The sequence below is a fragment of the Cryptomeria japonica genome, chromosome 9 (genome assembly GCF_030272615.1).
Source record: "Cryptomeria japonica chromosome 9, Sugi_1.0, whole genome shotgun sequence".
Lineage (NCBI taxonomy): Eukaryota > Viridiplantae > Streptophyta > Pinopsida > Cupressales > Cupressaceae > Cryptomeria > Cryptomeria japonica.
Window position 1 is genome coordinate 442211055 of NC_081413.1, and position 27228 is coordinate 442238282.

Here is a 27228-nt window from a genome sequence, read left to right on the forward strand (position 1 = left end):
CTAGATGCCCTGAAAGGAAGTCAAGATATGAAGATAAAGCTAGAAGATCTTTTAGGCCTAACCATGATTATCAAAACACACATAAGTATAGGAGAAACAAAGAAAAATCATGTTACTTCGCAGATGAGGAAGGTGTGACTGATTCCGATGATGAACTGACACAAGATTCAGCTAGTGGATCCGACAGTGGAAAGGAATGGGTATTTTTGGCTATCAAGGAAGATGCTCTAACACCTGTTATTCAAAATGAGGAAAATGCCCTTGCTGCTAAAATTGAAGACAAGGATGAATGGGTGATAGATAATGGATGTTCACATCATATGACTAGAGATAAAAGGAAGTTTTTATCTTTGCAAGAATTTGATGGTGGACTTGTTAGATTTGGAGATGACAAAGCATGTATAATCAGAGGAAGAGGAACTATATCATTGGATGGTAAGAATAAAATTGATAATGTTTATTATGTTGAAGGTTTAAGGCATAATCTTTTGAGTGTAGTAAAGCTGGTGGATAAGGGATTTCAATTATAGTTCAAGGATGGAAAATGCAAAATAATTCATAGTCATGGATTAGAGATTGCAACCGGTACATAGACTAAAGGTAACATCTTTAATTTCAACTCCGGTGAGAAGACATGTTTGATTGCACAATTTAATGAGAGTTGGTTATGGCATAAGAGGTTGTGTCATGTGAATTTTGATTGCATTGTAAAGATCAGTTAAATTAAGGCTATTAGAGATATACCTAAGATTGTGAAGCTCTATAATCCGATATGTAAGGAATGTCAAATGGGAAAGACATTCATAACTTATTTTAAAAGTATAGAAGACAAATCTAATGATGATATTGATCTTATTCATACTGATTTGTGTGGTCCTACTAGAATAAAGAGTTTTCAGGGTGATAGATATTGTATGATAATCATTGATGATTTCTCTAGAATGACGTGGGTTACTTTTATAAGCGAGAAATCTAAAGCTTTTGAAAAGTTTAAGATCTTTAAAGCTAAAGTTGAGACAGAGACAAGGTTGAAGATTAAATGCTTAAGGTTAGATCAGGGTGATGAATTCACACCCAGTGAATTTAACACTTATTGTGAGAAGCATGGGATAAGGAGACTATTGTCTTCTCCTCGAACACCTCGGCAAAATGGTGTTGTGGAAAGAAAAACATAACTATCTTGGATGCAACCAAAACTATGATGATGGAAGCTAATTTGTCTCATATCTATTGGAGAGAAGCTATGAGCTTGGCGGTATACACATTCAACAGAGTTCATATCAAAGGAGACACCGATAAGACATCTTATGAGTTATGGTTTGGTCATACACCTACAACTAAAAATTCAAAATATTTGGTAGTAAATGCTATATTAAAATAGATGATTCCATTGCAAACTTTGATCCTAGATGTGATGAAGGGATATTTATTGGTTATTCTAATGAAAGAAAAGCATATAGATGTTATAACAAAAGAAAGTTTGGTTGGAGTCTGACTTGCTAAACACTATCAATTGGCTGAGTGGACGCACAAATCATAGCTAGACAATAGGTAACTTGATCAAGGATTGCTGAGATATAATTAATGAGTTGTCAGATTTCAAAATATCGCATGTATACCAGGAAGGAAACAAGGTGGCAGATCTACTGGCCAATCTGGCGATGGGATATGTGGCAACCAAATGGTGGAGCAGCAGGGATGCTTTCCCCAAAAATCAGTACGAGCTAGCCCGTGATGATTACTGCGTTAATCAATGATATTTCATCATGAATTGATTGATTTGATGGGGAAATGACTCTTTTTGGTTTTCCCTAACCGAAGATCTAGAAACGTTCCTGGTGACTGGATTTCTCATCTTATTTTGTGGCCCTTTTTTTGCCACTGTTTGGATACTTTTCTAATGTGGCCCATTTCCTGCGACTGGTCAGTGCCTTCTCTGGTGTGGCTTATTTTCTGCTATTTAGAGACTAGGAGCATAATGGGTGGGGACAAGAATAGGCAAGAGCCCTCTACTTGTGAGAAATGGAAGAAAAATAAAGATGTGTGGCAGGAAGTCATTGATGGGGGAATCATCCCCTACTTGGATTGACTTCATGGCCCTTCTCCTTTGCTCATAGAGGCTTCCGTCAGCGGGTGGAAAAAAGGGAGTCTCAGGGCTTATGGCACCAATTATCAGATTGATCAAACCCTGGTGGCGATGGTCACTGGTCTGGCGACCACTGGTAGAAGATTCTATAGGGATAGGAAACCCAAGGAGGAGGACTTGATGAGTTTCTTTGACAAAGACAAAGAGCGCTCTAGAGTTACTAAGATGGCTGATGGCAGATACAACAAAAAAAGATCTTATGGCTCCTTGGGCTGACATGGCCGAGTTCATAATGAGGTATATTACGCTTGATGGCAGATATGCTAGCATCTTTTCCTATCATTTCACCATTTTAAATCACTTTAGGCATGGTAAAATTATTTATGTTCCTTTCTATCTGGCCTCCTCTCTTGAAAATAGCTTGGAAAAACATTTGGAGAATCCTAACAACCCTGTTCTCCATGAGGGACTCATTGTGCTCATCATGGACTACACTAAATCCCTTGAAATTGTGCCCCCTCCTTCCGACTGGCCATCAGACTGATATCCATGAGGTCTATGACTTGGAAATGGACTTGAAAGAAAGTGGGGTTCCTCTTGATGACCCTGACTATAAACCTGTGGAGGAAGGGGAGATGATGGTCACCCCTGGGACATTTAGCAGCAAGAATCCTCCCAAATGGGCGGCTAGCAAATACAAAACCACCAACAAACTGATCTCTAAGGTCGAGCCCCTCTATAAAAAGAAAAATTTGGTAGTAAGGACAATATTTCAAAGATTACGGAGCAAGGAATTAAATTGGACATCCCTATCAATGTCCAGAAAGAAAAATAGGGGACCATGGCCAACAAATAGAACACTAGGATTTAGAGGACTGGTAACCTAATGAATCTAGTTATGGAAGTTACCAGAAGCCAGGAAAGCTGTTGGAAGTGGGTTGAGCACGAGATTGATACCCTCAAAGTGGGGGTTAAAGAGATTATTGATATCTTCACTGCTTCCCCTGAGCCTAGTAAACCTGAGAAACTCATGATTATGACCAAAAAGCTCTCCTAGGATGTTGAGGTGATGAAATGCAATCATGAACAAAGGATTAAACAAGTTGAGAAGTCTATGGTGGAGATTAAGAAAAATCTCAAGAACCTAGTTGACATAAGAAAAGAAGCCATGAACAATAGTATTGAGGGGCTTGAAAAGATTAATGCCATGGTTGTTGATTACAGATCCTACCACAGTGAACTGGTGACAGATCTTGGAGGGGAAGATATGGATGCTAGTGACAGCAAAACCATTGGTCCCAGTTCCAAAACCAGAAGCAGAAGCAGCAACAAGGGTACCTCCAAATTCATTAAGGAGGAGCTGAAGGAAATCAACAGGGTTTCCATCCAGAAGAACAGAGATCTGGTGCTCTCTTAATTGAGAGTTTTTTCTTCTGTTTTGTCTTGTTTTTTTGCATTTCCTTTGTTTTCGTGACTACTCGGGGATGCTCCCCTATTTTGATGTTGGTTCATGTCTGTTGGCTGATGGCCGGTTGTTGTAAAGATTTTGGTTTTGGGTCCATGTAAAACCCACTTAACTTTATCAAAAATAAAAGATTGCAGAGAATTGTGGGAAGTGTTAATGTCAAGGTGGATGAGCTATACAGAGGTTAAATCAGAACTTATGAGAGAGAACCAAAAATGGAGATGATCATAGCTAAACCAGTAGCACCTATACTAGAATAAAATGTTGAACTAATTACCTTGGTAGTATCAGAAAATTCAACAGTAACTGAAGATCAGAGCAGAGGAATAAAAAGTCAGAAGACTCCTAGGTATGTAAGGTTAAATCATTCTGAAGATCAGATCATTGGAGATAAGAACAAAGGATTAATGACAAGAAGATGGTTGGCAACTGATGAGGTATGTTTAATTTCTCAACTTGAACTAGCATCATTTATTGAAGCTTGTAAAGATGAATTTTGGATGAAAGCTATGGAAGAGGAACTAGATCAAATTTAGAAGAACAAAACATGGACTTTAGTTCCCCAGCCAAAAAATAAGAATGTTATTGGAACTAAATGTGTTTTTAGGAATAAATTGAATGAGGATTGATAAGTTGTGAGGAATAAGGCTAGATTGGTATGTAAAGAATATTCTCAGAAGGAAGGAATTGATTATGATGAGACTTTTGCTCTGGTAGCTAGGATTGAAGTTGTGAAATTATTTCTTGCTTATGCTGCCCATAAGAAATACAAGGTTTATCATATGGATGTTAAGTGTGAATTTTTGAATGGAGATCTTGAAGAGGAAGTTTACAATGAGCAACCTGAAAGCTTTATATGGATTAAAACAAGCCCACAGAGCTTGGTATGCTAAATTGGACAAATATCTTTTGAAGCTTGGTTTCACTAAAGTTAATGCTAACAATAACTTATATTATAAAATTATTGATGATGACATATTGATTGTTCAGGTCTTTGTTGATGATATCATTTTTGGAGGTGAGGATATGTTATGTATGGAATTCTCTGAAAATATGAAGAATGAAATTGAGATGTCTATGATTGGGGAGATGATTTTTTTTTAGGTTTATAGATTACTCAGAATGATAAAGGTATTTTCATCTATTAAACTAAGTATGCTAGAGAGTTGTTGAATAAATTTGGTATGGAAAATTCCAAAAAGGTTGGTACCCCTTTGGTTACAAGTGAGAAATTGACAAACAATGATGCATCAGCTCTGATAAATCCTACAAGGTATAGATCTATGATTGGAGGTTTGTTATATCTGACTCAGACAAGACTAGATATAATGAATGCTGTTTGTATTGTATCAAGATGTCAGAGTGATCCTAGAGAGAATTAGGAGAGTGCGGTGAAAAGGATTTCAGGTATTTGCAAGGAACAACTAAGTATGGTTTGTGGTATCCTAAAAATGATGACTTTACACTATGTGCATATACAAATGCTTACTAGGTTGGAGATGTTTATGATGAAAAGAGCACATCCGGTGGAGCTTTCTTTTTTGGAAAGAAACTTGTTTCATGGATCAACAAGAAACAGTCATGTACTTCTTTATCTACTACTGAAGTTGAGTATGTTGCTACTGCTACTAACTATACACAAGTTATATGGATGAAGCAAATGTTGAAGGATATAAGGGTGGATTATAATGAACCAATAGTTATTCACTGTGATAACTCTAGTGCTATTGACATATCATAGAATCTAGTATTTCATTCTAAGACTAATCACATTTCTCTCAATTATGATTTTCTGAAGGAGAAGGTGGAAGCAAATGAGGTCAAACTAGTTTATGTGAACACTAAAGAACAAATTGTAGATATCTTCAGTAAACCTTTGTCTAAGGAATCATTTGAATATTTCAGAGACAGATTGAGAGTTTCTGCCCCTCCGGTAGAAACTTTAGTGATGTTGATTTGCATCAGTCTGGTATGCATTTATCAGAATTATTATTCATTTCTAGATTGATGTGGTGGTGCTACTACTCAGGGGGAGTAGTCAGTTGTGTGTTTCAGAGGTTTTATGACTTTTATTTGATGTTTATGTCAGATTTTTGGCATTGATTTTAAAAGGGGGAGAGATAGTTATGTGAAAAAAAGAGATTAACAGGGATACCATTCACAAGGAGGAGTTTGGTCTGTTGGTTTGAAACTTCATTGTCATATCATTTTGGGGAGATTGTTGGATGTCTTCCATTGGGGGAGACTTGTTTGGCACTTGGATGTTTTTCACATATGGTGTTTCCATCAATACCAAAGGGTGAGATTGTTGGAAATTTGGTGGAATTGATTATTTGTTTGCATTGATGTTTGTCATTGATGTCAACACTAGATTTTTTGTTGTCTACTGACTTCTAGTAGAGTGGTTGGATTATCATGTTGATCTGGATATTTGTCTCCGGTTTTGGTCCGGCTGTTGGAATTGGTTTGGATTGGTTATTCATGTGTTTCTGATGTGTATGACATTCAGTTGGTTCAATATTTGGTGATATGTATGCTACCATATGTTTTGGCAAGAGTTTTGGTTACTGGTAAGAGTTCTACCGACAATGCTTTGATGAAGATCTTTTCGCATGAATCCGATAAGTGTTGTTGGTGCAACTTCTAGAAGGTTATTAAGATGCCAATGGTTATCATGTTTGTGTTCCAGTTGATCATGGTCTTTCATTTGGATTACGGAGACCTATTTTGGGTTTGGTGTTATTCTGCTAGGTTATAGACTGGTTTATGTAACATATTGGTTGATGCTACCGATGCGTCACCAGTTGGATTTATTGTTTGTTTTATGTTGTTTTGGTCTTAGGTTGACTTGGTTTTATCATTGGTTTATAGGATTATGTAACAGATCTATTGTATTATCTTTTAGGTGGCTAACCTAATTGTTTAGGTCCCGGGTTGGTATAAATATGATGTAAGATCTCTGTGTAGATCTTGGGATTAAGGTTATGGGATTAGCTATGTGAGAATAAAGTTTTAATCATATGCAGAGGTTTTTGTCAATCATAGGTGATCAAATTGGGTATGTGAAAGAGGTTTAAGACCTCCAGTGTTGAGCCTAATCAAAATTGTACTCAAGCATAGAAGATGTTATTCTTCCAGTTCATTCATCTTTCCGCATTGTAGTCTGGATTTACTTTGTAGTCAGTGAGGCTCCTTTTGTGATGAGCAGTGCACTCTAGGATATTGGCTTTCCTGCATGTATAGGCTCCTCTTATTATAATCACATACTTGTTGCAGAAGTATTATCTGACTTTGGGTAAGCTTCCCACCATGGTTTTTCCCTTTACTGGGTTTTCCACGTACAAATCATGGTGTTATGTGTTATGGATGTTTGGTAATTGTTCTATGATTTATGTTTATGCTTAATTATTATATCTGCTATTCCGATATTTGGTTTATGCATTATGGTAAAAGGTTTTTTGTGCTTAAAGTTTAATAATCTATTGAGAACTGATTCACTCCCCCTCTTAGCTGTCCACCAGTTATCCTAACAGTGTCTACCTTTTCCAACTTCACCTTTCCATCTTCCACCATATCATGAAAAATGAAACTGCACATTGATGTGCTTTGTTTGGCATGGAAAGTAGGATTTTTGCCGAGCAAATGACATTCAGGCTGTCACAATAGATAGTGATATGTCCCACATTAAAAGAAATGTTCAAACGAAGTCTCTTAAGCAAAATTTCCTCTTTGCAAACATGAGTAGTTACCCTATACTCAACTTTAGTTGTAGATAAAGTGACCACAACTTGTCACTTACTCATCCAACTTAGTGCAAAACCAAACATCATGAACACATATCCATTAGTGGATCTTGTGATATCAATATCACCTACCCAATCAAAGTCCACATATCCACAAATACTCAAGTAATTATGAGGTCCAGTAGGATTACCATGAAATCATAGGGAATACTCAGAAGTTCTCTGCAAATATCTGAACACTCTCTTCACTACATCCTAATGCACCCATCCAAAATTAGCCATAAACCAATTAAGGACTCTCATTGCTTTTTCAATGTCAGGCCTCATAAAATCCATAGCATACATTAAGCTACCAACTACACTTGCATAAGGAACTCTGGTCATATCCTCCATCTTGGTAGGAGACTTTGGACAATCCTCCGCATAAACCTGTGTCCCCTTTAGAACGGGAACAAAAAATTGTCTATAATCTATCATGCTGAATCTCTACAACACATAGTTCACATACTTTCTCTGGATGATCCAAATCTTTCTGCGAGCTCTATCTCTTCTTATCTCCATTCCCAGAATATACCTCGCTTCATTTAGATCTTTCATGTCAAACTATACTAACAACTGAGACTTCAAATCTAAAATCATTTTCTTCCCATTCCCAATGAACAACATATCATCCATGTACAAGAAAATAATGAGAATATGACCATTCTCAGATTTATAATAAGCACAATGGTTAGATTTAGATCTCTAAAATCTCAAAGACAACACATAGGTGTTGAATTTCTAGTACCACATCCTAGGAGATCACTTACTTGACCATAAAGAGATTTCTTTGATAACTCAATGATGAACAAATAGTACTAACCTAGTACTAAGAGAGGGGGGTGAATCAGTACAGCCAAAATACAGTCCTAAACTAGTCTAACAGCAGACACTTCAAATGACTGGCAAACAGTGACACCGGTTTGAAACAGAGTGCAACCGATAAAGCTAAGAATGATAGAGACAAGAATTAACTAGTTACTCACTTAGCTTTTCACTCAAGTCAAGACTACCCTACCATTTAACCCTTATGCATAAATAGGTAATCTATCATCAGATCATAATAGCAGCTAGTTCAACATGTTTTATTGATAGACATAAAACACAGAACCATCATATGCTTGACAGACAGTAGCAAAGCATCACAAGATAAAAGCATCACACATGACACACATATTTTTCAAGTGGAAACCCAACTAGGAAAAACCACGGTGGGGATGAATACCCACAAGCTATTTTTGAACTCTTTAGAAGTCCGCTTTATCAGGAGCCTTGTTTGGTTAGAGACAATATAATAGATTCTGCTAGGAAACAATCCTTATAGAGATCACCTGGTTAAGAGATGGCTAGAATACCCGGTTAAGGGTTAAACCCTGTTAAAGGTTACCTTGTTGGAGGATTTCAAGAACTCAATAGCTTTGAATTACCCTGTTAAAGGATTTACAACAAGCCAGTCAAGGCTACCCTGTTAAGGGATTTTCCAACTATTGAGGTGGTTAGAGATCAACAGGTATTACAATGATCTGGTAACAACACTCAATGCCAATGCAGATCCGCTTAAGCTCCTCTTCACCTTCTGCACTTACACTCTGCACATATCACTTCTCTCCTTTTGGTTTGGCAAGAATCACGTATCCCTTCTCTTGGATACACACACACAACTTTTGCCAACAACCTCAGAAAGAGACACAACATCAACCTTATAGGAAAACAGATAGGTTGGTAGCATAAATCCTAAACCCTAAACCTGTTAGGTTAAGGAATTCAAATGGTACAATCCTGACCGTTGAGAACACTGTATTAAATGTGGTAGTTCTTGATCCAATCTCAAGACATTCTCCATCGTCTATTTCCACCGATTTTATGAAGGCTGATAACCCATAACACGTTATCATCATTCTATAGACTTCTCACATTCCCGAGGTAGATAGGAACAATCTCCTTCATGCAAGATCCTTCACATGCACAAGGCTTACATGGCAACATGATCTGTTCTTTGTTACCATGCTAACTCATCACACAAAGTCACCGGTTGAGCCACATAGGCTTGAAGCACTTCAACCGGAAACCCTAAAGTTGAGACTACCAATCGGTAGTCATACAACGCTTCCATGTGTCGGTTCCCATAACCATATGCCGGTTCACCTTGAACAAGCAGACCGCTTCACTTTGGTACAAATGTCGGTTCACAGTGTTATACTGGTTCTCTCATATGCTGGTTCTCACCTCTTTAGCATATTGACATCAATGACAACATACAATGTCATTATGTCCTCATACCAGTTCACATAATGCCAAGAATCTCCCCCTTTGGCATTGATGGCAATATACAAAGATATCTCTCCACTTCACATCTTCTCCCCCAATTTCTGCAGATATCTTCTCCGCTTCACATCTTCTCCCCCTTTGACAACAATGCCAAAGTGAAGGCACAAGCTTCCATGTTCCATTATGCTGCTCCCCCTGAGGAGTAGCATCCTTCAACACATCAATCCAAAATAAATTTGACTATGCAATACCTGATTGATGTGGAGCATATGCTTTTAGTTGACCTCCTGAAGGGGAAACACCCCTAATTCACCTCTTAAGTACATAAATGTAGTCTTTGGGAGAGGCTTGGTGAATATGTTTGCTAACTGCTCCTTACTGGAAACATGTTCCAGTGCAATCTCTTTGTTTTGAACCTTTTCCCTCAAGAAATGATACTTAAGGTCAAAGTGCTTGGTTCTAGAGTGTAAAACCGGATTCTTGGAGATATTAATTGCACTAGTTTTGTCACAAAATATACTTACCGGTTTAGATACAAGAAATTTGAAGCCATTTAATACATTATTCATCCAAATTGTCTGAGTGCAGTTCATGAAAGCTGCAACATACTCTGCTTCCATTGTAAACTGAGAGATACAACTTTGCTTCTTACTCATCCATGAGACCAGTCTACCACCAAGAAGAATGCACCACCAGTTGTGCTTTTTTGGTCATCTATATTGCCTGCCCAATCAGCATCTATGTATACTTTCAAGTTGAAATCCTTGCTATAAGGATACCACAATCCATAGTCAACAGTTCCCTTCAGATACCTAAGAATCCGCTTGATTGCAACCAAGTGAGATTCTCTTGGGCTTTATTGGAATCTTGCAGCAATGCCAACTACATGTGCAATATCTGGTCTACTATGCACTACATAATGCAACTTACCAATCATTGATCGGTATTCCTTCTTATTAACCAATTTTGAGTCATCTTCTTTAGATAGTTTACAACCGGTCACCATCGAAGTACCAACCGGTTTGCTATCTTCCATACCAAAGGTCTTCAACACCTCTTTGACATACTTTGACTGAGTGATAAATATTCCATCCTTCATCTGCTAGATCTTTAGTCCAATGAAGAATTTAATCTCCCCTATGAGTGACATTTCAAACTCTTTCTTCATCTCATCTGCAAACTCATGACTCATCTTGTCATCTCCACCAAAGATAATATCATCAAAAAATACCTCACGGATCAGGATCTGATCTCCTTCAAACTTCAAGTAGATATTACTATCTTCACTTGTTCTCTCAAATCCAATCTTCACAAGACAGGAATGCAGACGTTCATACCATGCCCTAGGTGCCTGCTTTAGTCCATATAAGGCTTTATGTAGCCTACATACCATGTCACTATCTTCAAATAGGGAAAACCCATCTGGTTGCTCAGTATACACCTCCTCTTCATGTACACCATTTAGGAATGTAGATTTTACATCCATTTGATATACTTGGAAATCTTTAAAAGCTGCATATGCAAGAAGCATACAGACTCCTTCCAATTTGGCTACAGGAGAAAAGGTTTCTCCATAGTCTTTTCCTTCTTCTTGAGCATATCCTTTGCACACTAATCTGGCTTTGTTCCTAATCATTATGCCATCCTCATTCAGCTTATTTCTGAAAACCCATTTAGTACCAATGACATTTTTGTGCTCCAGTCTGGGTACCAAAGACCATGTACCATTTTTCTCTATCTAGTCAAGTTCCTCTTCCATTGCCTTGATCCAGTCTTCATCCTTATGTGCCTCTTTGAATGATTTAGGCTCAAATTCAAAGATCATACAAGAGTTTTCTCTAACCTTTCTTCTTGTAAGGATTCTTGCATCCTTATCTCCTATGATATTCTTAGGATCATGATTTGGCTTGACATACCAAGGAATGGTCTTGATAGATTCCTCTTGCTTTTCTTCTTCATCCTCATCTCCATCAGTATCAGCATCTACATTTGTCGGTGTAGGAACATTATTATTGGTAATCGGTTGGCTGTCAACTAGTTCCCAGAAGGTTGCAACCAGTTTGTTTACCGCTTGCTCACTACCAGTTCCCTCAGTTTTCTCAAAGGTTTCATCAACTCTTACATTGATGCTTTCCATAATTCTCTGAGTCCTATTGTTGAAACACTTGAGAGATTTTCTCTTGGTGGAATATCCTAAGAATATTCCCTCATCACATTTCACATCAAATTTTCTCTGGTGTTCACTCCTCTTGATGTAATATTTGCTACCAAACACTCTAAAGTAGATAACCACAGGTGTCTTACCAGTCCAATATTCATAAGGAGTTTTGACCTTAACTTTCTTGATGAGTACCCGGTTCATTGTGTAGACTGTAGTGCTCACTGCTTCTCTCCAAAAGGTGTGAGCTACCTTTCCTTGAATCAACATGGATCTAGCTGCTTCAACCATAGTCTGGTTATTCCTCTCTACTAGGCCATTCTGCTGTGGAGTCCAAGGGGCAGACAATTGCCTCTTGATGCCATGTTATTCATAGTACTTGTCGAATTCACCAAAAGTGAATTCCCCTCCTTGATCAGTTCTTAGGCACTTGATCCTTTTACCGCTTTCCTTCTCCACTAATGCTCTGAAAGATTTGAACTTTACAAAGGATTCAGGCTTGTCTTCCAAGAATGTGACCCACATCATTCTTGAGTAGTCATCAGTGATAATCATGAAGTACCTATCACCCTGCACACTTCTAGTTTTCATAGGACCACACAAATCAGTATGCACAAGATCAAGCAAGTTGTCAGCAGTCAAATATTTACCTTTAAAGGTTGAGGAAGACATTTTCCCCAATTGACACTCTCTGCACAAGGTATTATCCGGTTTTCTTAGCATTGGCAACCCTCTAACTGCCTTGATCTTACTAGCCTTCACAATGTTATCAAAGTTTACATGGCAGAGTCTCCTATGCCATATCCAGCTATCATCAAATTTAGCCATAAGACATATACTTATATTTGCATTCAGATGAAATAGGTTACCTTTGGTCTACATACTGGTGGCCACCAATTTACCATTCTTTCCTTTGATTCTACAAACTCCATTCTTGAATTCTAGAGTGAGGTCACTATCATTCAGGTGGGCAACACTCAAAAGGTTGTGTCTAAGACCATCAACCCAATACACATTGTCAGCACTACTCTTTCCATTCAGAGAGATGGACCCTCTACCTTTGACCATGCATGGTGCATCATTGCCAAAGCGAACCACACCACCATCATACTCCTCCAAGGATAGAAACTTGCTCCGGTTGCCAGCCATATGGTGAGAACAGCCACTGTCAATGATCCACTCATTGGAATTATCAAACCGGAAGACAAGAGCCTTCTTGTTTGACACATCTTCTTTCACAGCAACAAACACAATATCTTCATTTTCTTCATCCTTTGATTCTTCATCTATGACACCTTCATCAACTGCCACAAAACAGTTTCTCTGGTTTCCTCCTTTGAATTTCTTGAACCTTTCCGGTTTGTCCTTGTTGTCACCATTAGGATAGTTTACAACAATATGTCCTATCTGGTTACAAGAAAAGCATTTCAAAGGTAGCTTACCTTTGTATTTGTCGGTTCCTTTAGGAAGTTTCCTGGAAAGGAGAGCTTCAAATGCCATCAGAATATCCTCATCATCTATTTCTCTGCCCTGTCTTGGTTCACCACTAGTGCTAGCTTCTTTTCCTTTTCTGGATGGTACTATAGAAGCTTTAAAAGTTGATTCAGTCTTTTGAACACTACCATCGAAACTATTTAGCTCATAGGCTGTCAACTTTGCAATGATGGAGTCTAGGGATACCTTAGTCTTGTCTATTGATCTTAGCTCTTGAATAGCAGCAACCCTTATTTCATAGACCGGCAATAGGGATCTCAAGACTTTTCTTACCATAGTGGAATCTTCTATTTTACCACTTGCACTCTTGATATCTCCAACAACTATTTTGATTCTTATTCCATACTGTTGAATGGTCTCACCTTCAACCATTTGCATATCTTCAAACTTCCCTCTAAGGCTTTCTTCCTTAGCTTGGTTTACATGCTCATCACTGCCATAGATATTTTCAAGAGTATCCCATACCTCTTTGGGATTCACGTTATCCTGAACATCAATAAACTCAATGTTAGATAAACTACTAATTAGGGCTTCCATGACTTGCCTATTCTCCCGCATCTCTCTCTTTTGGTCATCGGTAAGGGTACCGGTAGGAGTAACATAGGCAGTCTCAACATAGCTCCAGTGTTGAGCACCCATGCTTCTGATGTATATCTTCATTTTGTCTTTCCATATACTGAAATTTTCTCTGTTAAACTTTGGACCTTCCCTCTTCATCATTAGACTGGGATCTTTACCTCAAGCAGTTAAGCTTATAGCATAAAGGACATGGAGGATGCTCTGATACCAATTGATAACTCAATGATGAACTGATAGTAATAACCCGGTACTGAGAGGGGGGGGGGGTGAATCAGTATAGACAAAATACAGTGCTAAACTGGTCTAACAGTAGACACTTCAAATGACTGGCAAACAGTGACACCGATTTGAAACAGAGTGCGACCGATAAAGCTAAGAATGAAAGAGACAAGCATTACCTGGTTACTCAATTAGCTTTTCACTCAACTCAAAACTACCCTACCATTTCACCCTTATGCATAAATAGGTAATCTATCATCAGATAATAATAGCAGCTAGTTCAACATGTTTTATTGATAGGCATAAAACACAGAACCATCATATGCTTGACAGACAATAGCAAAGCATCACACATGACACACATTTTTCATGTGGAAACCCAACTAGGAAAAACCACAGTGGGGATGAATACCCACAAGCTATTTTTGAACTCTTTAGAAGTCTGCTCTGTTAGGAGCCTTATCCGGTTAGAGACATTACAATAGGTTCTGCTAGGAACCGATCCTATTAGAGATCACCTGGTTAAGAGATGGCTAGAATACCCAGTTAAGGGTTAAACCCTGTTAAAGGTTACCTTGTTAGAGGATTTCAAGAACTCAATAGCTAAAGGATTTCAAACTCAAGAGCTTTGAATTACCCTGTTAAAGGATTTACAACAAGCCGACTAAGGCTACCCTGTTAAGGGATTTTCCAACTATTGAGGAGGTTAGAGATCAACAGGTATTACAATGATCTGGTAACAACACTCAATGCCAGTGCAGATCCGCTTAAGCTCCTCTTCACCTTCTGCACTTACACTCTACAAGTATCACTTCTCTCCTTTTGGTCTAGCAATAATCATGTATCCCTTCTCTTGGATACACACACACAACTTTTGCCAACAACCTCAGAAAGAGACACAACATCAACCTTATAGGAAAACAGATAGGTCAGTAGCATAAACCCTAAACCCTAAATGTGTTAGGTTAAGGAATTCAAATGGTACAATCCTGACCATTGAGCACACTGTATTAAATGCAGCAGTTCTTGATCCAATCTCAAGACATTCTCCATCGTCCATTTCCATCGATTTTATGGTGGCTGATAACCCATCACACATTATCACCATTTTATAGACTTCTCACATTCCTGAGGTAGATAGGAACAATCTCCTTCATGCAAGATCCTTCACCCACACAAGGCTTGCGTGGCAACATGATCTGTTCTTTGTTACCATGCTAACTCATCACACAAAGTCACCGATTGAGCCACATAGGCTTGAAGCACTTCAACCGGAAACCCTAAAGTTGAGACAACCAACCGGTAGTCATACAACACTTCCATGTGCTGGTTCCCATAACCATATGTTAGTTCACCTTGAACAAGCACACTGCTTCACTTTCGCACAAATGTCAGTTCATAGTGTTATACCGGTTCTCTCATATGCCGGTTCTCACCTCTTCAGCATATTGACATCAATGACAACATACAATGTCATTATATCCTCATATCGGTTCACATTATGCCAACATTCTTCAACTTGCATACCAGATTCTCTTTACCTTTATCCACAAAATGCTCTAGTTGTGACATGTAAATCTCCTCCTCCAAATCACCATGAAGAAAATTTGTCTTCACATCCATCTGCTTGACTTCCAAATCATGAGCTGCTATGAGATATAACAAAATTTGAATGGATTTGAACTTAGCTATATGAGCGAATATCTCCCCATAATCAATTCCCTCCACTTGGGAATATCCCTTCACAACCAATCGTGCCTTGTACTTCTCAACACTACCATCTAGACCTGATTTCTTCTTAAACACTCATTTACAACTAACAATCTTTCATCCTTCATGCAAATCTACTAGATCCCATTTCGCATTCTTCTTCAATGAATCTGTCTCTTCATTCATGATTTCCATCCAGGAATATGCATCATGCATACCCATTTCCTCTCTAACAGTCCTAGGCTCATGAGCGTTAGCAATCAACAAAAAGATACAAATAGAATCTAACAATGAATAACCAAACCTTTCTGGTGAATAACCATATCTTCTAGGTTTCTACCTATCATGCGTAGACCTTCTCAAAGACAGAGGTTGAGGATCTTGTTCCTATTATGAGCTCTTTGATCTGCTAGAACTCTCCTCATTATCAGGTCCCACAAGAGTACATAGCTCATCTCTCTCTATAGGGAGTGGAATCTGAACTACCTCTTGTTTCTCTTCCATCTTTGGGTTCAAATCAATTGTGGAAGGTTTCAGCTCTCTAAAGATTACACTCCTTCTATAGAGAACCTTCTCTACAATTGGATCCCAAAGCTTGTACCCCTTCACACCGATACCATAACTGATGAAGATGCACTTAATTTCCTTGTTCTCTAATTTGATAGTGCCTCATATCTAAAGACTCTATGATGTCTCATTGAGGAATTTTTACTAGACCATACTTCCAAAGGGGTCTTTTCAATAATTCCTAAAGTAGGACATCTATTTATTAGATAACATCCAACAGCTACTGCCTCAACCTAGAAATTTTGTTCAAGGCCAACGCCACTCATCATACTCCTTGCCCTCTCTATCAACATTTTGTTCATCCTCTCTGCAACTCCATTTTGTTGTGGTTTATATGGAGTTGTCTTATGTATTTCAATCTCTTGGTCCTTACAAAACCTATGAAACTCAACAAAACAAAACTCACCACCATTATGCATCCATAAATACTTGATTTTCCTACAAGTTTGATTTTCAACAAGGACTTAAATTACTTAATCTGATTGAAAACTTCAAATTTACTCTTGAGGAGATAAACAAATGTCCTAGAATGGTCATCTATGAAAGAAATAAAGTACATGGATCTATTTAATGAAGACACATTAACATGACCAAATACATTAGAATGAACATAGTCCAAAACCCTAGAAGACTTATGAGAACTGGAATAAAAAGAAACACAATGTTATTTTCCATTAATAAAATGTTCACAAAAGTCAAAGTCAAGATTAAAATCATCAAGGCCTTCAATAAGGCTTCTATTTTCTAAGGCTCATAAGCCCTTTTCACCTATGTGCCCAAGTCTTTGGTGCCACAATATTGCCTTCTTAGTTGGGAGCTTCATCTCCAAAGCATTAACACCCTTAGGTAGCCAGAAAGAATGATCTTAAGATGTTGATACATCTATTTTCTTCTCTGCTTGATCTGATGGTGAGGATGAAGAATCCAAAGCCCTATTCTTGGACTTCACAAAAGTGCTATTACACTAAACCGTGTGTGCATCCATCTTATACAAAGTGCCTAACCGAACACCTTTAGCAAGCACTATAAAACCTTTGGTCATCTTGCATCCACCTTGTGAGAAAAAAATATGCACTCCCACATCGCTCACCTTACTAATTGAAAGAAGGTTTCATGCCAAAACAGGAATGTGTAGTACACCATCAATCCCCTTCACTCTACCATCAGGGAATCGGATCTTGACTCTTCCATGACCAAGAATTTTCAGGTGAGAGTGATCACCCAAGTACACCTTCCCACCATCATATTCTTTGTATTTTGAGAACCAACCCCTATGAGAGGTCATGTGGAAAGAAGCAAATGAGTCAATCAACCATACATATTCTGATGCATGGATTGCCAAGGTAGAAATAAAAGCATTTGCATCATCTTGACAAGATCGATCGGAATCAGACTTAGAGGCTTTATTGTTTTCCTTTTTCTTATCCTCTTTTCAATCTTTCTAGAAATGACCGGATTTGCCCAAGTTCTAACATTTAGCATTGGAGTTTTTACTACATGTAGACGTATAAATCTGACCACTTTCTTAAATAAATATTTAATATTTATTTTAACCCCATTCCCCTTATTAATTAAATTCTATTTAATTAATTTCTTCATATTCATCTATTTAATTAAATGAGTTACTCAATTTATTTAATTAAGTTCACCTAAACCTCTTCTAGCTTTTAATTAAATAAATGACTTTATTTAATTAATTTCCCTTTCTCCCCTTTTTAATTAAATTAACATTTAATTAAATTGATCCTTGCAAATAAATAAATCTAATTTATTTATTAAATCCCCCACTTGTATTTATGCAAATGATTATTCAAAGTCACTTTTTACCTTTTAATAGGGTAAAATAAAAAAGGTTAATAAGTGGGGCATGTATTTTCTTCCCACTTTTTCATTTTTAACCTTATCAACCTCATTTTCAAGAGATGAATCACTAATGTGCACTCAACGCAGTCAATATTCTCATATTACAATTAATTCAAAAATGCTCATCAACTTGGCAATTTTTTACTAAATCCTTGATTCATCTCCCAAGGGGGCATCATCAACATCGTTTATCAATTCTTCACATCTAGGGCATCATATCGATATTTTGACACACAATATCATATCGATCAAATTTTGATAGCATATACGGCAGATTTTCTTTGAATCAACATGTGCACACACATCACTTCAAAGAGGTGCAAGATGTAGACATATAAATCTGACCACTTTCCTAAATAAATATTTAATATTTATTTTAACCCCATTCCCCTTATTATTTAAATTCTATTTAATTAAATTCTTCATATTCATCTATTTGATTAAATGAATTACTCAATTTATTTAATTAAGTTCATCTAAACCTCTTCTGGCCTTTAAATAAATAAATCACTTTATTTAATTAATTCCCCTTTCTCTCTTTTTTAATTATTAAATCCCCCCACTTGTATTTATGCAAGTTGCATCTATTTTGTTGAAATAAAGTAATTTTATTTCAATTAAAATCCTCCTCCATCCACTTGCATTTTCCTACATCTCCCACTTGCCTCCTAAACCCCTTCTAGATTCTTCTAATCCCTTCCAATTTAGCCTAATTCATCTCCTAATTATTGTCACATTCCTAAGCAAAGAGAAGTCACTGAACTCAAAGCCTCCAAAGTCTTCAATAACCATTAAAGGCTTTGTGTCTTCAAATAGTTAACCTCTAAAGTCTTCCAAACCATTAAAGGCTCTTACATAACCATTTATGGTTAACTCATCTTTGGCTTTTGGTTAGAGACTTTCCTTTAGCTTAACCCTCATCTAACCCAAGGGTCTCATCAAATATTCATGGCTTTAACCTTGGTTATCCCTTTAACCATTACACAATAGTTTACCCCTTGGGTAAAAGATTTGTCCAATGGATAATCCAAACCTAACCTTAACCCTTACCACCTAAGGTAACCTTCATGTCTTCTCAAGTATTTAATGCTTCTTACATCTCCTCTCAAGCAACCTTTTGTTGACAATTGTCACCATTTCATTGGTGAGAATTGTAAATATGGATTGATAACTTTCAATCCTAACCCTTGTTAAGATTAATCAATCTCAACTATACATCTCTCTATTTTCCCTATAAATAGAGCCCATTCCTTCTTCAAAAATCAAGTCTTTTGCACATCAAACTTATAGTCATTTTGCAGGTTGATACCACATTCTAGGCATACATTATTGGTGCCCACTATGGGGCTCGTCCCAAAAAATAACATTATTTTTTTGTGTAGGTTGAACACAAAGATCACATCAAGATATTAAAATAGTAGATCAGAGAGTTCTTTTAGCACATCCATTTCTTATCTTAGTGCTTACATGGCCCATATTAGTGCATAGAAACCATCTTTCAGTGCATCTGATCTTCTTTTTAGTGCATATCCCTCTGTTATTTTTGCACATAGGAGCGCCAAACTAGCACATCTACCTGATTTCCTAGCACTTAGGAATCATTTCTTAGTGCATTTGTTCCATAGTTTAGTGCATAGAGCTGATAGAGGCAAAAAATTGTAACAGAGGTTAAACAATTAGGCTTGTGGAAGGACAATATATATGGAATATAACATTTAAGTAAAAGTGATTATGTTATATTCCATATATATTGTCGGGATGTTTGAGAGGGGTTTCAGACTTCTAGGAGTTATAATGCAAAATCTAGTTTTTGGAAGATCCTCCAAATTTCAGACTTAGTCAAATTTCAGGGCATTTCAGGATCAACAGTAAAAATTTGTAACCAAGATCAGAATTTAGGCTTGTGAAGCCCACCATCATGATTTCATTTTTTTTTCTAACTGACTGTGTGCAATTTCTAACATTTTTGTGCAAGAATAGAAGGAATTACTTTAGTTTTCTTTGCGTTCTTTCGAAGTTAGTAAAAAGAACTCACCTTTCTTTTTTTTCTAAAAGCTTAAAATGAACCTCATGATTTATTTTGGATGCATAAAATGAAATTCATGCTTTCCTTTTGGTTCTTAAAATAAAACTCAATCTTTTCTTTATTGCATGGATAAAAATGACAACAAATCAAACACTTTTCTCTCTTGCAAGATTAAGGGAAAACACTTCATTTTGGTCTCTAAAAAGAACAACAAATTTTCAATTTTCTTGCAAAACGTAGAATGAGCAATCCACATTTTCTTGCAAGATTAAAAAGAACAATCAACTTATCCATTTCTTACAAAGCGGTTTACTTTCAAGTAAATGTACTTTACTTTATGTTGACCAGGATTTCAATTTCCTAGCGAGATAAATAAATTCCTTTGTGGGATAAAAGGAACACCATGCTTGTTGGAGCAACATCTCCAAATATACTATAGCAAACCATTGTCTTGAAGGTTAAAAAGAATATTGTTTTCCTTGTCTCAAAAGTGGAAGGTATATGCTCTCCCCTTAATTGGGTGATCAAAAATCCAAACCACTCTTATTCTTTATTTTACTTCAAGCACTTAAATCCTTTAGAAGGCTTGCCATCTCGAGTTGCTCTTAGGGCGCCATTAATGGCCGGTGAGAGGGGAACAACCTAAGTGGGAAATGAATTTATCGCCAAGTGTTCCAACCCACTATAATCAAATGTGGAGGTTGATGAAAGTCCCCTTAAATGGTTTTTCTCAGTGATTAGTCTTCCCCCAGTATCTTTAAGATATGTAAAGCCTTTGTTTTAAAGGTTGGGAAGCCCCTCGAGGGATTTTATCACTGAAGACTGAACAGATGCCTAATTAAGAACCTTAGTATTAGAGACTTTGAACCGAGTCAGTCGCCAAACATTGACAATATCATAGTGCAAGGGTGGGGAAGAATCCATCCCCAAGATCACTCACCATATATCTCGCAAGATAACTACGCAATTGTGAAGAAATTCACTTTGGGTTAATTTCTTACAAAAGGCAAAAATATGGGTGCCCCCTAGGGGGTGACAAGGCTGTTTGAGCTGATGGAGTATCAAGACTAGTTGGCTATGATATTGTCAATGACCTTTGAATAAAGAGTCTATCTGATGTGTTTTTTTTTGTAAATCAAACCAGTAATAACATCGGGGATTTGAACACATCCTCAAAATAGCATACACTCAATGTTTAGCATTAGGATGACCATTGTATTCATGTGTTCTATGTATTCTTGTCACAAATGATAAAATATCTTGCAAAGCATCCAACAATCAAACTCAAAAGTCAGTTCAAACTAGGAAAAATCATAAAGTGGAGAACATTTCCATATCCAACAAAGAATATTTTGAGGTGGTTATCAACATTTCAACTATCTTTAGGAAAGACTTTCATCCAACAAGATTAGGGGAATACAAAACCAAGTCATCAAGAGTTTATCATCCAACTATCTCAGTGACAACAATACCTAGCTAGGTATTCAAGTTAGTCAAATCAAGTTTCCATATCGGGAGACTTTATCCATCTCATTTGATGTTATTTGTCATAGGAGCCTATCAAACAAACCCTCTATTCGACTTAGTAAGATTGAGTATCCAAAACAAAGTATCCATGAAGTCATAAAATTTATTTTCCAACATCACAACAAAAGCATCAAATGAAGAAATCAAGACAATTAGAGCATAAGAGCAACAACCTAGTGCATCTCAAACATTCAATAGTGCATTCACACCAAAAGTTAGTGCTTTCATCACTTAATTTAGTACATAATGAGTATCATACTGGTAAAAGTTTAGGTAGCTCTTATCGACATCATTGTAGCACATTCAAGCATTCACCTAGCGCATTCGAGATATATTATAGTGCTTTCATATAAAAAAATAGCACGTAACCAGGACATAGTAGTGCATAACCTATCCAACCAAGTCATTATCAAACAACTTGAATTAGTGCATAGGAACGACAACATAGCACATTGTGAATATTTTGTAGTGCTTCGAGAACTATTTTTAGCACATAGGGTCTTTGTTTTAGCACATGATCAATATTAGGGAAAAATAGAGAGCAAATTAGTCACTTTGGGAAATTTTTATCAACAGTCTCAAATACCCTTTTGTGTCCTTTAGCAAATCCAGCAACCAAACTTTGAAAAAGATCATTAGTGAGAAAATTCCCAAACCAAATAAAGCACTCTTAGAACGATTTTTCAAATAATAAAGTAGCTTGAGATCAGACTTCATGCAATAAAATTAAAGAGTATCAAAATAGTGATCGGAGGTTCTACCATCCAATGGATCCTATCAAAACAATGCTTAGTTAGGTCCTCAAGTTGTCTAATTAAGTTTCCATATTGGGAGACTTTATCCATATCACTTGACACACTTTGTCATGGAGGCGAATTGAACTAAACCTCTACTTTATAAAGTAAACTTGAGTATTCAAATGAAGTATCCAAATCTAACATCAACATCAATATTGATCATTTGTGTATGACCACCCCATATTTTGAGAAGAAGAAGTCTTCATCAAAAGACTAAGTTAAAGAAGAGACAACCAAGTCCTAGGGCCCTTATCAAAAGGAGTAAAATTCTCTACATCAAGTTTGATCATTTGTATGACCATTCATCATCAAACCGAGAAAAAGGAAACTCAGTCAAAGGAAATGAGTCCTAACCTAAATCAAGATCAATATATCATTGCTCTCCAATCTAATCCCATTCTTGATCAAGATCCCACCTATCAAGAATCTTATGATGATCCCCTAATCTTTTGGTATTCCATCCACTATGATCCCCTTTTATCTCAAGAGAAGAGTCCCATTCAACATCCACCTCGTAAGAAAGATCATGATATCCCTTCCATCTCCTTCACTAATCTAAATCAAAATCAAGAGAAAAGCACAAACTCAAATGTTCCTACTCCAAGTCAAGATCAAGATCAAGTAATCTCTTCATCCTCCAAATCAATTTTAGGTCATTTCATTCCAAAGTAAAACCCTTCATCCTCCAAATCCATTTTAGGTCCTTTCATTCCAAAGTCAAACTTTTCATCCTCCAAATCTATCTTAGGTCCTTTCATTCCAAAGGCAAACTCTTCTTATTCTAAATCCATCTTAGGTCTTTTCATTAAAAAATTCAAATTCTCCATCCCATCCATCCATCTTGGGTCCTTACCTCCCTCCATCCACCAATCCATCACCTCAAATGATCCATAAGAAAGATCAACAAAGGAACACATCTTTGAACTTCTTTCAACCATCAATCTAAACATCTTTCCAAAATTATTCTTCCATCATTTCCTCTATCTATTTTTGGTCCTTATGTCCCAAAATTTCATTTTCCTTCATCTCTTCATCACTTCTTGAGTTGTGTACCAAAACTCATCTTGAATACATTTCCATCTATCCTCGCACAAATCTTCAAAAATTCTATCTATTATCCAACATGTCTTTTCTATCCTTCCATCCCTTTCATTCAATCCTTTTCATAAATTCATCATCTGTGAAATAGGCATTTTGGTCACTTTTGTCACATGATTTCCCATGCTTGAATCTCTTGTTCAATCCTTTTCCTAGATATCTATTCATGAAATGCTTTAGAATCTAAGGTTGTTCCTCTTTAACATTTTGTTTTGGTTGGGATACACACTCAATCTAGAAAAGAACCACTTATCGTATCTTGGTCCCGACATCTTTTGATTATTATATCTCATACACTTAATCAATTGGTCTAAATCATTGTGATTTCTTAGTTCAAGACATGGCTAGTGAAAAATCTAAAATATTTCTTTAGTGCCACTATAATTATCAGATCCATGTAAGTTTTATCACTTACAAGCCAATGCAAGAAAAATAAAGAGAAAAAAGAAATATCAAAAGATCAAAAGCATGCGCAAGAAAGGAAATATCAAGAAAATACAATAAAATAAATATCCAAATTCTTGGCTATGGGAACATGTGAATAACTCCATTGGGGCTATGGATGCTTGGCTGACAATGGAGAAATATTTGTGAGATTACAATGATAACCTTGTCAGGGCTATGGATGCTCGTTGGTAGAGAGGCTCTATCCAGGATGCTTTTGAAGTCAAGGTAACTCATGTAGCTAGCCACATTGGATTCCAAAGATTACAATGATCATATGAGCCAAAATGAACCCACTTGCACACACATGGGTAATCAAAGACTAAGTACCTTGATCTAGTTTGGGATTCTTCTTCCCTTTTGAGTCTACTTCCTAGTTGCTAGAAATGTTCAGTTGAATTTTTTTGGAGGGTCTAAGTGTGGGTTGGGTCTCTATCTTTGAAAAGTTTAGGAACACTTATTCAGATGGTGCTAAATATTGCAACAATCTTACATATCACCTCTTTTCAAATGGAAACCTCTATGCTTGGCGGAAAATTTCATCCACTCTATTCTTCCTACCATATCTCCCATTATCCTTCCTCCAATATCCATTACCCTATCTAACTTTATCATTATCTATGGTCTTGCTTCACCTCATCCATATCCTATAATCCATATCCCTTATCCTATCTATTCATTGGTTCCATCATCCAGTGTTATCCATATCCTATCTCTATCCATATCCCCTTTTCCATCCTTGATCTCAATCAAAATTATGGACAAAAAATATATTTCCACCTCAATGGTTCAGTCATCCATTCATAATATTCCTTGTCTTTCTATACATTGGGGCAACTAAATACATCTTTCTTCTAATCCAAAAAATAAAAAAATCCAAAAAATCCAAAAAATAAAAATAAAAAACTCGCCAAAATCAAATTAAAAGAAAAACAAAAAAAAACAAGACCATTATCCAACTACAACTTTAACACAAACATGATGGATGATTTTCTGAATTATGATTTGTTTACATTTTAGCAGGAAGTTTTGACTATTTTGTACCTTAATTTCTAAATCATTAGATCTCCTGAGCTACTCAAGGATGAATTGAGCTAGAGAAGTGACGAAGGATTATGATATTTTTCTTTGGTTTTTTGTCTGTGAGGTAATCATTTGTACGGTGCAAATTTGTCTCAAGACATGATTGGAACATATCATTGAAGATGTTTTCCACTTTGCACATACAAATGGTTAACTCTTGTCTATTTTACGGAAGAAACACTCAGGTTCTCTTGATTCTGTATGCGGGAAAAGCAGTTCAATGAAATCCAAAATGTGAAAATATTCAAAGACTTACCCACACACCCATGGGACTCTTGGTGCAAGTTATGGAGCCATGAGGAATGACTCAACTTCCCAAGGAGTGTTCCATGGTTCTCTATCTCACCAGGTCCCTCAAGCCAATGCCTTTGCTCTCATATCACTGAGCAAAGTGACTTAGGTATGACAAATGCAAGAACGAGGGATGCTTTTCATTAAATTTAGTATGAATGCATCCTATTTATGCATGATTCTAGTAAATGAACTGAACTAGATGATACGATGACAAGGTTAGTAAAAATACTATCCTAACATGATATACTAGCTATATGATTTAATCTAAGATGATAGAAATACTCTAAGACAATTATTAGATTTAATTCTATTACAAAGAGAGGCTAAATGCTTGTTAAAAGTAAGTATATGTATGATGCTAAAGACTTGGATTCTAGAAATGGAGGAATGAGAGCTCTATTTATAGAAGAAATAGGGCAATGTATGGTCAGGATTGAAGAATTCGATCAAAGGTCAAGATTGAGTAAGGCAATGAATGCTTGATGAGACTCCTAGGTTAGATGAGGGTTGAGCTAGGTAAAAAGTCTCTAACCATGCCACAAAGGGTTAGTTAACCATTAATGGTTTGAAAGAATTTGGGGACAAATTTGTAAGAGTCCTTCCAAATTTGGGGGTTTTCAACAAGTTAGCTTGTTGAAGGCATAAAGGCTTTAATGCCTTTGGAACACTTTACTCTCCAAATTTGAGAAGTGACCTCCTCAAATTTAGGGAAAGGGGATAATTTAAGGGTTTAGCTTAATTGATTAGGATTAGATAGGTTCTAGAAGAATTTAGGAAGAGGGTTAGGAGGCAAGTGGGAGATATAGGAAAATGCAAGTGGGTGAGGGATAATAGGATTTAATTAAAATAAATTGCTTTATTTCATTTTGGTTGCAAGTTGGAGATTTAAATAAATTATATTTATTTAATTGCGGTGAACTATTTAATTAAATGTAAATTTAATAAAAAAGTAGAGAGAAGGGATTTAATTAAATAAAATGATTTATTCAATTAAATGATATAAAAGGCTTAAGTGAATTTAAATAATTAAATTGAATAATTTATTTAATTAAAATAGAGGAATGTGGGTGATTTAATTAAATTATATTTAACTAAATGGAGGAATGAGAATAAAATGAACATTAAATATTCATTTAGGAATATGGTCATTTTTATACGTGTACATTTTGCCCCTCTTTGAAGTGACGTGTGTGCACATGTTGATTCAAAGAAAAAATGGTGTGTCATCAAAATTTGATTATGATCAATGTGATGTCGTGTCGAGATGTTCATGTCGTGCCCCACATTTGATAAATGATGCCCTAGATTTGATAAATGATGTTGACAATGCCCCCTCGAAAGATGAATGAAAAATTTGAAACTTTGATTTGAGTTGATAAATTTGATTGCATTTTAATATTTTGTCTATGTTGAATGCGATAATTTGATTCATCTTGTAGTAATGATGTTTGTTAGGGTTAGAAGTGAGACCATGAGCAATTTACATGTTCCACCACGTAACCCTAATTTCTGTTTACCCCATAAAAAGGTAAAAAGTGATTTCTTTTGGATCATTTGTGCTTGTTAACTTTGGAGAAAGTGACATTTGGAGAAAAAGACAAAATATTGATTCCCTTTGCTTCTCATCGATTCGAGCGTGTTCGGCGGTATCAAAGGCCCACCACATATGGACCACTGGTAAGTCATCAATTTTGGCCCCTTTTTGCTTTTCGTTTTGTCATTTTTTGTCATGTTTTCCAATTTTTCATGTGGATTTTCGTGGTTTTAG